Raw genomic sequence first — 14,753 nt, forward strand, 5'->3', positions numbered from 1 at the left:
GATCGGGATTGGGGGTGTGTGTGAGCTCTCAGAGGCCCATTTCAGCTGTCTGGTGTGGTGTACAGATGGCTGGGCTGGGGTCTGCTGAATGAGATATCCTCTTTCTCTCCTCTTTTTGCATCCTTTCCTCCTGAGTTACATCCCTGCTTTTTCATCGCCACATCTGCTGAGGGCCATCTTGGGCAGAGGAGACTTTTCCACTGCTCTATTTTTCCCTTTCCCTCTTTACTTAACATGCCTCTCAGGGCTCCGTGTTCCCAGCCATACACAGTGGCTTTGGAATGAAAAGTCTCTTAACCGAGCCATGTGCCCCGGAGCTACGGTAATTGCAGGTGAAATTCAGCTTCCTCTTTAAAATGCCATCTCTCATTTCCAGTTACCGGTCCCCCCTCTGTATTTTGCTCCCCCTACACATCCCCTCTCCGCTGCACGCCCTGCACGTCTCCCTTGCTCTCTCCCCCTTTGGCTGGCTTTCAGAGGCGTGCGAATCCCTCAACCCCTGTCGCGTCTCTCTGCTCCAGCAGACACTCCCACAATGCACAGCGCCGATATCAGTCTGCGGTTGCTTGGACACACTTCATGTCTATCAGTGAGCAGGTCAAATATAGTATTTATGAAAAAAAAAAGCGCGTTTGTTCCAGCGGCGGTGATCAAACCGATCGCAACAAATTGCAGGTAATGAATGCTCACGTTAAAGCTGTATAAAAATTGCCACTGAAATTTAGGATGGCCACATTGACAATTAGTCAATAACCCTATATATAGTCAATAACTTAATAACCCTCTGGGATCCAATGCTAACCATTTATCCCCCCACGCCCAAAAATCTTGAACACAATTTTCATGAAACCTCCCAAGGATGTAGATTTTTGTGTAACTTTGTAATATCTAGTTCAAGTATATAAAAATCATACTGTTCACACACAATTGTGGCCACTTTTGTCCAACAGAAACACCATTAAAACTGCATTCACTGGATTGAATCACAGAATCGACCAAAATGCCCACAGGCATCAGTGAGCCTCCAAGGGTCACATGAGTTAGCCTGCAGGCCTGTTCTAAAAATAGCTCCTCGATGATATGGTGAACATTGTGATTTCCTAGGATTGTTGTTGAATTTTTAAGTTGGAAAAAAAAACTTGCAGCGGTAGAAATGAAGTGATCCATATAGTATTTGTTTCCTGTCTTGTTAAATTGTTTTCGATAATTGTTGATGAAGAAAAGCATTAATTAATGTGAACAGTGATCGTAGCAAATGTGTTGTTTTTGCATCAAACTGGTATCCCTTCACATTAATTACTACACAAGAATTAGCTATGTTAAAAAAAACAAAACAACAACATTGTGACACCTGTTCTAAATTCAACAATTATCAATGGCGTACCAGATTCCATCATTGATCAATTTTTAATTATTTTAAGAGGAGGTGCCCACTGCTGGCTGTAAGAAGACTGTACGCTATTATTGACTGAAAATATGTAAAAAAAAAAACAAAACCAAGAAAATGTGGACATACTAGAATCTAAGGCTTCAAAAATAAAAATGAGCGCATATAAAATGACCATAGCTGTTTAGTCAAAAATGTTTTGCGCTATCACTATGGTCACACACACACACACACACACACACACACACACACACACACACACACACACACACACACACACACACACACACGCGCACACACACGCAGCCTGAATACATACAACTACAATTCTTATTGCTGGATATGAAACTAGAATATGTAGTATCTAATATTGTGTCCTATTCCTTTTATCCGGCCACTGTCATTATTCATTGCAAGGAGGAGAGAAAAAAACGGTAGCGGTGTGTCTTGAGGGGAGTGTGTGCGCTGTATACAGCGTCAGCAAGGCGTGATCTGTGTGGAGGTGACATGAAGGTGAACACGGCATGCAGAATGCTCTCCCGACTCGGGAGGCAGCAAATGGCTCTGTGGCAGATGGAGTCTTTGTCAGTGAAGAAAAATGGCAGTTCAAGCGCCTCACAGGGACCCTCATACAGTCACCTTTATTTTATTTATTTTTTTGCATGTGTGTATGCACTATAATGCATTCAGTCTGTCACGCATGCATGCACAGATGCATGCATTACATTCATACTGACAATACAGACAAACGTATATATTGACACACATATACAGTATCTGCCCCTCCCCTCCTTAGCAAACTGGGATGGCGGGCGGTGACCTTCCCTGCTTGGAGGGTTCCCTGGCTGTTTGATCAATTATCCCTCGCCCATTGTTTACAGGGAAGCAGAAGTGGAGAGAAGGCTCAAAATGGCCACTGTCAGGTGGAGGGATCCATTTCCCTGCCAGTGTGGAGGGTGGGGGTTAGGAAGAGAAAGGGAGAGACAAGAGACCGGAGCTGCGAAGCGTCCTCACAGGCAAAGGGAGGAGCAGCGAGGACGAGATGACATTATAGACAAGGTGCAGTTTGGTTGTACCCCAAGTTACCATTTAAAATTCTAATCTGCTGCCAAGATTTGTGCTTTTCAAAACTTTTCAGAGTCAAATGTTTGATAAAAATGCATCGCCACATAGACTGACTAGTCACACACAGCTTTGTAGCGATGACAGTAATATAGTGTTATTAAAATTGCCACAATATTGTCATCGTCATGCTACGATATGAAAAATAGCGCATCACTGTCAAAAAACTTTTCGGGCGCTCCTCCAGCCAAGCTCAGGATTGTGAACTACATAGACCACGATACTTTGTGCCCCTGAGCCAAAAGGAATACATGACAATAAAATGACTGGCCACATCTATTTCACTGTCACTGCTGAACATAATGTACAAAACAGTCTTGTGCTTTTTATGTTTTATAATATCCGGATTTTGTTTCATGCAGTATCGTGAGCGTGTTTTAAATGGTCAACCACTCCACATTAGAGTGACAATTATTGTATCGTCAGGTTCATATTGTGATAAAATCGTATAGTGACGTTTCGATATCGTTTTATCCCATTCAGTTTGATGTCGTACTGTTAATTAAACAAGATGGCCAAAATATTGTTTCAGCAAAGTTACGGCACTGCACATACACCTCTTATTTAAAGTATTGAGACGTGAGTAGTGGGGAACGGGCAGTGGGGGTACGTACTCTAAAGGTCAGATGGCATGGAGAGAGAAAAAAAGAGGGGGAACAAATGATGCACTAAGCGTATGACACTCCGAGGTCCTGCTTTAATATGTATGTATCGCAGGTTGATGGCTGATTTCATTAGCGTCGCTCATTGTTATTCATAGGTTGTCCTCCTGCAGCAAAATGAATATTGTATTCACACACGCACACGCACACACACACACACTCTTCAATAAACACACAACAATTACATTTTCCAGGGAATACAGTGTGTGGATCTTGTAGAAGGCTCGAAGAAAAGGCTGATGTTACCGCGGGCTGTTATCTGTGTGGGCTATAATTAAAACAATTTACAGCGCTGTCATTTTAACACAGCTTTTTGGCGCGGCTGCGGACAATTCTTGTCAGGTTGTGAGGATTTAGTGCTCCTTGTTGATATTAGGGAGAATTATTATCAAAGAAAGGTTACCTTTGTTTGAGTGACAGGAGCAATATAAGGTATGTTGTGCGGAAGGGTTCAGATTACGTCATTTGAATTGACCTAAATCTGTGTGCACGTGTGTGAGAGCAAGGCCTGGAGTTCCTTGCCATTAGTAGTCTTTGTGTTTATGAGACCGAGTGGACATGGAACAGGGGGAGCCAAACTATGCCTGCAGCATATATTGAAAATAACACTTGACACAGTGTGCAACACTACTTAAAGGGATGTTGGGCAAACGGTGTAAAAAGTGTGAGTGTCAAAAGATTGTGTGTTGGGAGGGGGGGGTGGATGATGCTTGCGACACCTACATTTCTAATGGGTGCTACGCCCATGCCACTTCGCAAGTACGAAGAGTACAATCACCACTCCTAATAGAATTATACATCATCACTGTTATGTGGAATCCACATTGGTCAAAATATGGTCAGTTCCATATAATTTCACGGATTGATAGTTTTGGTCTATCCTCGAGTCATCTAGTTATGTTTAGTAACCAATGAAAAGTATTAATTAAAAAAAAAGCTCTTAACGTTCATGGAACTTTAACTCTGAGAGAATGGTATTCAAAATTAACCCTTGGGAATTAGGCTTTCTCAAGTATTTATACATATTTTTACACATATTAAGTGAAAATACATACATTCCTGGCAATTGCGCTGCCTAGTCATCTTATTTTTTTAAATTTACTTTTGATTTGATTTATTGAATCTGCTTCAGGCAAAAACAAAACAAAACTGTCATTTCAGACTTTTGGAAAACGGAGCAAACTAAAATGTACATCCCTCATGATTCTTAAACATTTAAAAAATAATTTGTGAAGAACCGATCATTTGCTTTTGTGAAATATAAAGCCTTTTTGCTTCGTTGAGGGCCGAGAACTGAATTCGATGTGCATGTCCAGCAGCAACAACAGCCCAACTCGGGAACGACATCCGAACGGTGCTGGGCGTGCCTTCGGGCTACGAACAGTTCCCGGTCAACAGCCGACAACCAGGTCTGCAAGTAGCGGGGTCGCTGTGGGACCCAGTTGGAGGTTACTCAACAGCAACAGCAGCACCAACATGTCCGTGCCATTTTAATCATTGGCAGCGTAATAAATTGGCTTTTCTTGAATTGACTATTAATTCTTGGGTGGTGGTGGGTTAATGTTGGTGCACAACGTAACAGGATAGCAATATGAGAAATAACAGCTTGAATAATGCTCTGGATGGTAACTCAAAACAGGATGGTGTTTTTTTGGTGCCTGAAAAGTAGTGATTCTGTCAGACAATAATGATATGGAAGGGCAGAAAGAATCTTTTTTTTCCACCAATAAAGAAGTTATTTTCTCTTCATTCTTTTTTGGAAGACCCGGTTTGTGATATGTGATTTTAATGACCCTCCAGTGACTCCTTCACACAGCCAGTTTACAACAGGTTGCTCTTGTTTTGATGTTGATCTGTTCAGTGCTTTTTTCCAAAGTATATGCATTTTATAAATAATACATCTTTCCTAGCTGCACTAATTTTTAGTGTGTTAATTTTCAAATTGGCCCTTGCATTCTCCCAACATTTCTTCATGCGGCCTTTGGAGGAAAAGACACCCCTGACAGAGTACATACGACGAGCACAAGAAAGTGCCTGACCGCCTCTCTCTCTGTTCCTCCAAGATGTTTCAAGCAGGAATTCAAGTCCTTAGTGGGACATACGCAAATGTTCTCAAGAGAGATATTAATAGCTATTGTGGGTGGAAGAAGGAAAAATTAAGGGAATTTTTCCATATATTGTACATGAAAAGAGTCCAGATGGATTATCTCTTGAGTTTTTGAAGCAGCTCATATCCATGAGGTGTTGGCCTTTTTAGTAACACACACTGGCTTACATACGGCCTGTCTGAAGTACAACAGGCCATTACTGATAAATGTATCTGATGCCAGCCAGTAGAAGGCTGTTTTTAATTCCTCGTATGAAGAATGTTTGTTTGAAACACAACACAAGTTCCATGCAGGCACACAAGATAAGTTTGTCGCTTGAGAAACAATGTTGGCTTGTCTTCTCACATTTCACACTTGGTTTCATCCCCTTAACTGCCAGTGCTCAGCATGGACATGCTGCCTGACTTCTTGAGTCATGTACATCACAAGGGCTGCATGTGTGCTTTATTTTGCCCACTCATCCATTTTCCCATTCTGATATACTATATACCAATGGTGGAAAAGTAGTAGGAAGAAGTTAAACTTTAAAAAAATTCTTGCCCTTCGCCATTACCTAACGGGTGTGATTCATCATATATACTTATCTTTCATAGATCATTGGCGTCGAGCTGAGTCCTTGTACCTTCAAAATCATTATGATAAAAAAATATGTAATGTCATGTGTCACCTCATATGGAGTCATTTTCCACACTGCTGATACTGAACAGGGTCGCAGGGGGAGACAGGGTGGGGGTGGTGGGGGTTGCTGAAGCCTATCCCAGCTGACTTTGTACTACTTAACCCTGAGTTGGTCACCCGCCAGTCACAATAGTCGAACAACCATCCAAACTCATATTCATACCGTCACCAAGCAGGAAGCGATTCCATGATGCAAGATAAAAATATATAGTTAAAATAATTAAATGGAATGTAAGGAAGTAAACAGTTTGTGCACCATAACTATTTAATTGTGACTATTTTTAACCAGAAAATTGAGACTATCAGTCTGTGAGCTTTGTTAGTCTGCCTATGTTGCTGCATCATTAGTGTTAAAATGTCAATCGCTTGAAGTGCCATTACATCACAACATACATGCTCGTCTGGTTAAGGCATTTTCTAGGATGTTAAATAGAATGTAAAGAGGTAAACAGTTTGTGCACCATAATTATTTCATTGTGGCTATTTTTCACAGAAAATTGAGACTACCAGCCTGTGTGTATTGTTAGTCTGCCTGTGTTGCTGCATCGTTAGTATTAAAATGTCCATCACTTGAAGTGCCATAACACGCAACATAAATGCTATTCTGGTTATGGCATTTTCTAGGATCCAATAGAATTAAGCTGGCGGGCAATTTGGCATATTTGTTTTAAATATGATTATTATATGAAACTGCTGCTTATTGTGAAGTCCGTTGAGTTGGGTCCAGTTCACTGCCACCGTTAGTGCTCGTATCCAACACATTAGATAAATGATTAGGAAAACATTACTCTTGTCAACGTCTTCACATTTCCATTTTGCTTTCAACCAAGTCAACAAAACAGTTTACCCTTAGAAACTTCACCTAGTATTAAGACAGGGATGTTCCCACAATGGCTGTGTGCTTTGAGAAGTCAAAGAAAAACAGTCATAGATATGCACACTCCCACTTCTCTGAGTTGACCCCCCCCCCCCCCCCTCCACACACACACACACACACGCGCGCGCGCGCGTACACAATGTGGTCTGACAGGACATCACCTATTTGGAGTTTCACAGCAGGTTGGCATTCAAAGGCAGCAAAGAAGAGAGATAATGTCAGTGAGCTGTTTGTTAACTCACTGTTTCATCCTGTTCCTGGGCCACAAAGCGTGAAGGCTATATTTCCTAACACAAACACAGTGCCACACTTGCATACCATGCACACACACACACACACACACACACACACACACACACACACACACACACACACACACGCACACGCACACACACAGATCGCATTGCTTCTCCCAGCCAGGTTGAAGACAAAAGCTAAAAAAAAAACTGAATTGACAAAAGACACCCAACGACATGACAAAAGCTACACACACTCATGTTCACATGGATGTGACTTTACTCTTTGGATGTAGAAAGTGGGCCACACTGAGTGACAGTATATAGAGTGACGTCACATGCTTGAAATATGCACTTGGAGGTCACAGCATTAAATTTTTTTTCCTTCTGTATTTAAGTGTGCAACACATCTGAAATGGGGCCTCGTCTTTGTTCCTATGATGGTGGGGCTATATTTAAATGAACAAATTCATCCAGTCAGCAGCAGGAGAAAAAAAGCGCTTCTTAAAAACCACCCACACTGCTTTTTCCGCCCTGTTGCGACTTGTTTGTCTGTCACAGGAGGATTTTGTCTTCTGCCAGAAAAATTGCTCTCATACAGCTTCTCAGCTCTAGAGGATTGAAGCTGGTTACACACCAAAAAATTCACAGAAAATGTAAGTGGAGCTCTCTTGCCCTCACAAAATGTGGACTTTCTTCCCATGTATATGCATGTCAGGTGCACCCACAATATTGTTGTCTCTTCCATGGGTGTCTGTTGTCACATGCAGCTGTTTGCACTCCAGTCCGTTGACTGTGAAGCGAGTTAGTGGAAATGGACCAGTGTGGAGTTTCTCTGATTTATTCTTCACATCTGTCTTTGGCAGGTGTGTGGAACCACAGGCTCCTCTGTCTGAGCCAATGATGTGGTTATCAATACTGATAGGGTGTGTGTGTTTGCAGGATGTGTGTTTGCATTTGAGCAAAACAACAATGAAAGATTGCCCCTCCCCCCTTCACACCTCCACCCTATGTGGGAAGCGTCATATTTGAGCCCTGTGTTATCTAAGAGAATGTGAGTAAACCGACAGACCATAGGCAGTGGTCTTACATCTGACTCCCTCTGGAGTGCTGACTTGGTGAGACTATTGGGAACAGGCCGAGACAACTTTGGTTTCAGTCTTACCAAACATGGGTGTGCATAACCACTAAAGACAGTTACTCTTTCCCCATGTGAACTTTTCCTTTTATATGTGGAATAACACGAGGGCGTGATTGGGAGGAACGGTCCCCCCGATCAGAACTCGAGTGGTGTTTTGTTATTGGACTTCTGTGCTCGTCATGGACTGTCCATAACGAACACCTTGTTCAAACATAAGGGTGTCCACATGTGCACTTGGCACCAGGACACCCTAGGCCGTAGTTCCATGATCGACCTTGTGGTCGTGTCATCGGATTTGCGGCCGCATGTTCTGGACACTCGGGTGAAGAGAGGGGCGGAGCTGTCAACTGATCACCACCTGGTGGTGAGTCGGCTCCGATGGTGGGGGAAGATGCCGGTCCGTCCTGGCAGACCCAAACGTATTGCGAGGGTTTGTTGGGAGCGTTTGGCGGAATCCCCTGTCAGAAGGAGTTTCAACTCCCACCTCCGACAGAGCTTTTCCCATGTTCCGGGGGAGGCGGGGGACATTGAGCCCGAGTGGACCATGTTCCGTGCCTCTATTGTTGAGGCGGCCAATCTGAGTTGTGGCCGTAAGGTGGTTGGTGCCTGTCGTGGCGGCAACCCCCGTACTCGCTGGTGGACACCAGCAGTAAGGGATGCCGTCAAGCTGAAGAAGGAGTCCTATCGAGCCTTTATGGCCTGTGGGACCCCAGAGGCAGCTGACGGGTATCGACAGGCCAAGCGGAACGCGGCTTCGGTGGTCGCCGAGGCAAAAACCCGAGCGTGGGAAGAGTTCGGTGAAAATACGGTAGTTACATAGGTGTCAAACTCTGGTCCTGGAGGGCCACTATCCTGTATGTTTCCTATCTCTCCCTGCTGCAAATGATTAGCTCATCAGCAAGCTCAGCAAAAGCCTGATAACGATCCTTATATTGTACGGTCTGAGTTTTTATATCCTAAAATTGCACAGCGCTTGTAACACTGAATTAATTTTTATTATATTAAGGAAATTGAAACACCACCCACCCCAAACAATAAAAGTTTTTATCATGATATCAGCTCAGGTCAACCGTAGTAAATCCTTTTGCTACCCGGAAGTATCCTTCCATCTATTCTTTACAAATATGAAATGGTCTATCTGAAATCGCACAAGGGTTATGTGTGGTGTGACACAGGAAATGGGGCGGTGTCTATTCTGTGGATATTAAACAAAGCATTTTGACACAGCATTTTGAAGAAGCCCATCGCTGCTGACAGTCTTTTAAAAGGCACAGCTGGACGTTTGAAATGGCCTTCTACATTTCGACGCAGGGGGAGTAAAATTACTCTGGATAGAGGAGCAGTGAGGTGAACCCAGAGAATAGTAGAGTGCTGTTTCCAGTGACATACATTTATTCGTTTAGCGCAATACTTCTTCATGCATGCCCATACACAGACTATCATTGGTAACTGTAGTGAAGGAAGTGTCAAGATCATTTCCTAATGCGCAAGTGATGATGGCAAAACGGGCAGCCAAAGTGTTAAAAATTGAGCAATTTCACACCCAAAAAATTGCACTTTTGAGCAAAATTCCCTCCTGCCATTCTGTCGCTTGAGCTCCACCAGACAACTAAATCCCCCCCGTAAGCTTCAGATGAAGTATGTAATTCAATTTTTTGGCTATGCTAACCAACACTGCATATAAAACAACTATACATTATGTAGTAAGGCTCACCTTTGAATTTCCTCAAGCAGGCCCCTTTAGTGGAGTGTGTATTTGCTACACACTTTTGGGTAAAAATCTCTCACTGCTGCCGAAAATGTAGAAAACACATCTTTTAATTGAATTTAATATGACATGATATTCATAATGTAGAGCTATGCTGGCTATTTTACATTTTTATCTTGTTACCAAAGTCTTACATTTTGTACAAATGTTTTTTAATTCAACGTTAATTCCACCGAAGAGACATTATTGTCATTGTAGATGTAATTTGCGGTGTCAATTTAAAGTGCAATCTTTTTTTTGTTCTGTATACATTTCACCTCTTTTTCACATTCGAACAGAGGTAATTGCCACACGGCAATTGGTGGAGTTGTAATTAAACGGATTAATTGTGACCTGATTATCATAATTGCATGTTGAATTGGCATGTTGCCTTACTTTATTGCCCAAGCATTTGCTTACAAGAGAAAGTGTCCCCCCGCCCCCACTTGACTTTCCAGTTGTTAGTTTGTGGCGAGAGAGGGTGTTGAATACTACAGTTTGAATTTCAAGTGATGCGTATCCGCAACCAACACATGACAAATAAAGGATAGAGGAAAGGAAACATCCTGCCCGTTGGATGTCAAAATTGTATGCAAATAACTGCAGACATCAGAAAACGTTCATATGCAGCATTCGAAGCAACACTACTGCATGTTGACCAGGATTGCTTTTTGCCAGACACATCTAATTGCCCATTAGCAGCTCTTTCTTTTAAACTGTGCAATCATGTTAATGGCTATTAATTTCTGTGGTGAGTGTTGATTTGAACATGGTCATTGAACAATTTTAATATATAAGAACAATTTTAATGTGTAAGCCATGGTAACACTTGACTGCATTTTTGTTTGGGGGAGAATGTGATCACATTTTTATGTTGGCTGAGTGGACTCCCATTTATTTAGCCTGGTTAGAACTGTGTTACTGGAGGAGGAGCTGGGCCTTATTTTTCTGGAATTATCTACTCCGTCCATCTTGAAAGCTTGAAAATATTTTCTGTCACAGTTACTTTGCACACAGTAAGCTGTGATATTTCATTATCAAACCCACACTCATCGTGTTTTGGCTGCTTTGTGTGATTCTGGTGTAATACGAATGTAAATATTTGACTGATATTGCAGCTTGTGTATGTATGTGCGAGCGTGGGCAAGCGCACGCATGGGTGATTTTTTTTATGGTTCAAAGATGTCCCCAGGGGTTCTTTTCCCCCCTTTTCTCATTACAAATGCTAATGTCACATTAATGAAATCGTCTTAGTTTGAGTTTCTAGCATGGCCTACACTGTGAGATTGGGCCTCTGAACTTCCCACATATTTCAAGTTGAATCATATTTTTCCTGTAGGCATACTGTTCTGGGTTACCCCAAAGTGTGCCGGCTCAGAGTGAAACTTTTGTGTGTGTGTGTGGGGGGGGGGTTGTGTGCCAGGCTTTTTAGTCATTGGTGTCGGCGGAGGGCACTGGCTACCGTCTGCACAAAAGACGACAGTTAGCTTTTTTAACAGCAGTAATGGCCTGAATGAGCGACTGGCTAATGCAAACATTGTGTTAATGTGGTTTGTAGAGTCGCTAGCTGTTAATCATTTCTCAACATTGCGCTTGTCAGGCGCAACAACATGCCAGGGAATTAATCACGGATATGAATGTTTTTTTATATGCAGATAACATGGAAGGAAGCAGCTATCTTTAGATGCCATTACATTACCAATGTGTGTATAAGGTTACATTTGAATATCCACAAGTCACAAACTCTTTATTTGTGCCGTGTTCCCCAAATATACCCACCACCTTAGATTTTTAATAGCATTCACCTTCCGTTTCTGTTATTTGATCGAGGGATCTACACTAACTTTTGTGCACCAGTACTGGTGCAGCCAACTTTTTCAGTTGGTTGCACCTCAAAGGATTTGGTCTCACCCTTTTTTGGGCTGTGGTCAGTTACAGCATGATCATTTGTGCAGATCTATAGTTGTCTTAATTGGCATACCGTTGTTTCCTATTACGTAGGACTCACAAGATGATTTTTGCTAAATATTTTTGCTTCCCAATATGTAGGCCTCACGAGATGATTTTTGCAAAATATTTAGCAGGAACAAGAAGTTTGTCACAAAACAGGTGAATTAGTTTACATAATTTTAAAAGAAGCCTAAAGAAGAAAAGGCTTTGTTATGTGAACATTATTTTGTTCAATTGAGAGGCGCCTGCCTCCTGCTTCACTTGGGAAACCCAACAAGTTCACATCCTGCCTGTAATCAATTTAAGTCTGGTCCCGCAACACTGATTCAGATTCGGTCTTCCACACAATTAGAGTGCAGGCTTGCCATAACATTGGACTTTAAATTCTGTTGTTTTTTTCTGCAGTTTTTTTTTTCACCACCTGCTGCTTGGCCGATGTTTCCCTGTGGTTTTCATCATCAGTTAAGTCTATTTGGCACCTTTAGCTGGCTCTCCTTCACCACCAACATCCACATCTCTCTTCGTTTTATTGAGAAAAAACAATCTGTCATTCTGTGACACACATATGCCAACCGGTCATATTGCAGCGAGTGGTGTCTTACATCACTCAGATGGTACATTCTGTGAGGCAGTGCACGCTCCCCGATCGCAGACTATATTATAACTAGGGATTTCCTGATCACACATTTTTGCATCAATGTCCGACTCACCTGATTTTGGTGATCTGCTGAGTCCCCGTCTTTTACTTCGGCAATATATTAAAGAGGACTCAAGTCAAACATTTTCCTTACAATATGTTCTGTGCGGCCACACTTGTCTAAACACATTATTTTATCCATCTACCCAACCAACCATCGAACCTTTATTTGACCAGGTAGATCAGTTTAGAATTAATTCTCATTGACAATGACGACCTCGCTAAGAGGCAGCTATATCAGCAAAAAAAGTGACATTCTCTTGTTTTAATTCTTCAGCAGTCAGTGTCCCATCACTGGTGAGCTATAACATACCGGCAGCCAACGTATGTTGACCTTGTTGGCTAAATAGTATCCGCTGGCACCATGTGGTTTGTTTATTTATTAAGTTGTTTATTAGGTTATTTATTCTTTTTTAGGACAATGCACATGAATAGACATAACCAAAGGTATTTGTGAATATGCTGGAGTTAGTGCAGTTGCCCTCTGTTATCCTCCTCTTTTTTTAACTGCTCACCGCTTCCCTCTCTGCTCAGCTGAGGAGGACAAACAATTGCCTCTTGTCACAAATCATTCGCTGCCATTGACAAATATAGTTCTCAATTTTGATTTTCCATCAGGGATGGGTGGGAGGAGCTTCTGATGCTGCTCTAACGTAAATTCAAAAATTTTAGATACGAGATCAGCACAGGTTGTGAGTCCACTGCAAAAAAAACGCTGCCTTTTGTGCAACCTACCGTTTTTGTACTGCTGATTACAAAAGAACAGAAAAAGGCAGAAACAAACTCAAAAGGACTCAAGGAGAGAGTCTATTCTTCCACTTCAAAAGAGGCAACTTGTTTGATTGAGCCAATCAATGCAGCTGCTAACAAGTCCCAAACAAAACAAAAGAACCTCATACACTATTGTGTATATTGCATTGTAATACACAATAGCCTTCTTAGAATCGCTGATGGTGTTGTGGTACACTCGCCTGGCTTTTGTGCGGACAGCGTGGGATCGGTTACCACCCAATGACGGTGTGGACCTGGGTGTTAATAGTTGTTCATTGCTGTCTGCCCTGCTGTCGACCACTTCAGGGTGTCGTGTGCCTTTCGCCTGACATCAGCTGGGCTAGGCACCAGCACCCACCCCCGTGACCCTGTAATAGTCATAAAAGGGGTTCGAAAGTGCCATATTGATAGAGAGGGCAATAGACCTCCCATTTATTGAAAAGTTAAGATAAGTGTTTTAAATGGTTTGTATCTGTTTCAAGTGTTTAGGAGAGGTTACAACTACCTAAAATATTTTTATAAGGTCTCTCTACAGAGATGGTTTAAAGTTGTGTGCCAAAGTACTTAAACCTAACTCCCTAAAAAAACCCCACACATAATAATGACCAACAGTAAAATACAGGAGCATAGTCGGCATAAGTGTCAAAAAGAGACACTTATTAATATTCCTCAAACTATATTTTACATTATTAGTCTTGTTATCATTATGCACAGTTTGAACACAAAGTCAAATTTATTTGAATTCACACTGAATTTCAATCATAATGGCCCTCCGTAGGAAACCCTAACTATGATAAGGGCTGTGAAAAAGATTTGATTGACACCCCAGGTCTGGGCAGTTACTATTTGGCGGACCACTAGAGGGAGCCTGTGGACTACTTGTAGTACTAGAAACGACACTGAGAATCGCTGCGCTACAAGAGATGACAAGATTTTCACATTTCGTGAGTGGGCCTTGGATGTATCCCCAGTGATAAACTGCGCCAAAGTGACACTAAGCATCACTTCCATAAACTCGCCAATTTTCGGACCTTCTATTATTGAGTCTTTTCACCTGTGTGTTTGGTAGCATTTTTTAACCACTTTGCTTAACTTGAGCAAAAAAATGTAGGAGCACTAATACAGTACTTTAAAAATTTCAACAACGACTGATAAAATATTCCTCCTTGCAATTAAAAGCCAATTTGGTAAAAGTGATTACGTTAGGTTAATCGCGGGAGATAATATGAAAATCAGCATGGGAGAGGGAGATAAATCGTGTGTGTGCGAAGAGAGGAGTGACAGTCCAGCCGCCATTACAAGCTGCTGATTTCTGCAGAGTGCTTCATAAAATGTCAGAGCGCCTCTCCCTGAGCAAGACACTGAAAAATGGCAGCG

General features: G+C 42.1%; 1 protein-coding gene across 15 annotated transcripts in view; it reads left to right on the plus strand.

The window, feature by feature from the left end:
- The window catches only part of baz2ba (bromodomain adjacent to zinc finger domain, 2Ba), a 99,132-nt gene that overhangs the window by 23,983 nt on the left and 60,396 nt on the right, over positions 1 to 14,753 (plus strand). The window lies entirely within an intron of this gene.

This window comes from Hippocampus zosterae, chromosome 4, assembly GCF_025434085.1.
Source record: "Hippocampus zosterae strain Florida chromosome 4, ASM2543408v3, whole genome shotgun sequence".
NCBI lineage: Eukaryota > Metazoa > Chordata > Actinopteri > Syngnathiformes > Syngnathidae > Hippocampus > Hippocampus zosterae.